The following is a 1,295-nucleotide window of genomic DNA, read 5'->3' as shown; positions in this document are numbered from 1 at the left end:
GGGGGGGGGGGGGGGTGTCTATTTAAATTATACTTTTCCCTGCGCTTAACATTATTGTATTGATCGCGATCTGTTTATTTAAATGATCAGTTTCTTTTCAGTCTTTCTCTCTGACATCACGTCCTTAGGAAAGGCACTTTACACGAATTTCCCCATTTGGCTCTGTCCTTTTGGAGATTGATGTTTAACTAGAAGGTCCCACCTCTTAAATAACCTAATAGTGTTGAGAAAGGGACATTAAACCTATACCATTTCACCATTTCTTCTTCACTCTCTCCCATTTTTTGCTCTACATGTTCATGCCTGACTTTCCGCCTATATCTGTTTGCCTGTCTATCTGTCTGTCTGTTAATATGTCTTTTTTCTTAACTTTTCTTTACTCTCTCGTTCTCTTTTCTTGCTCTACCTGTTCAGGCTTGTCTATCTGTCTGCCTGTCTGTCTGTCTGCCTGTCAATCTGTCTATCTGTCTGCCTGTCTATCTGTCTGCCTGTCAATCTCTATCTGTCTGCCTGCCTATCTGTCTATCTGTCTGACTGTCTATCTGTCTGTTGTATCCTGCTCACTCTGGGCAGGCTATGACAGGCAAGGAGGAAGCAACAAGCCTCCTAAAGGATTACATACCATGTGCATATTGCCCAATTGATACGTTTATATCTTTTGATACTTTTGATTCGTTGAAACAGTCTAAGCTGGCCAAGATTTTCTTTCATGGAGGGACATGTTTTGTTTTTGGAATATTTGCTGGACCAAAACTAAACCCTAGGAATATTTGTAGGTGGTTGGCGGGTGCTCTAGTGTGGTTTGCTCTGTATTCTTATTTTAAAATCTTTGACTCTCCTCCTTCTTTTTTGTGTTTGTTACTCTTTTTTAACTCCCGTGATCTTCGGCACTTATATGACCTAGTCAGGTTGCAATGCTGTAAAACTTTTACCAAATAGATAAAATTGTGCCAGAATGGCAGTCTTTGCTCCCCTCATTAAGGAAAATCCTGGCTGGCCGCAACTGTATCAAATAAACAATGCTGAAGTTGTGTGCATTAGAGCTTAAGACAGTTGCAATAATTTACAGTGGTTAAGAGTTGTCTTAAGTATGTAATTTATCCTACAGATCTTAATGATGTCGAGCTCTTGAAAATGTGATTTTATGAAGTTTGTTGCATGATTTTCATGTTTATGTTTGATGTGGCTAGTGGCAGCATGGCAAGTTTAGTACTGAACCAATGTCTCTCTCTCTCTCTCTCTCTGTCTCTCTCTCGCTCTCTCTCTCTCTCTCTCTCTCTTTCTCTCTCTGTCTC

At 40.2% G+C, this 1,295-nt stretch overlaps 1 protein-coding gene across 1 annotated transcript in view; it reads left to right on the top strand.

Moving 5' to 3' along the window:
- The window catches only part of LOC101858070 (huntingtin-interacting protein 1), a gene marked incomplete in the record, with an annotated part of 68,606 nt that overhangs the window by 46,583 nt on the left and 20,728 nt on the right, over positions 1-1,295 (top strand).

This window comes from Aplysia californica, unplaced genomic scaffold (assembly GCF_000002075.1).
Source record: "Aplysia californica isolate F4 #8 unplaced genomic scaffold, AplCal3.0 scaffold00856, whole genome shotgun sequence".
NCBI classification, from domain to species: domain Eukaryota; kingdom Metazoa; phylum Mollusca; class Gastropoda; order Aplysiida; family Aplysiidae; genus Aplysia; species Aplysia californica.
This window is presented reverse-complemented; position numbering and strand designations above follow the sequence as displayed.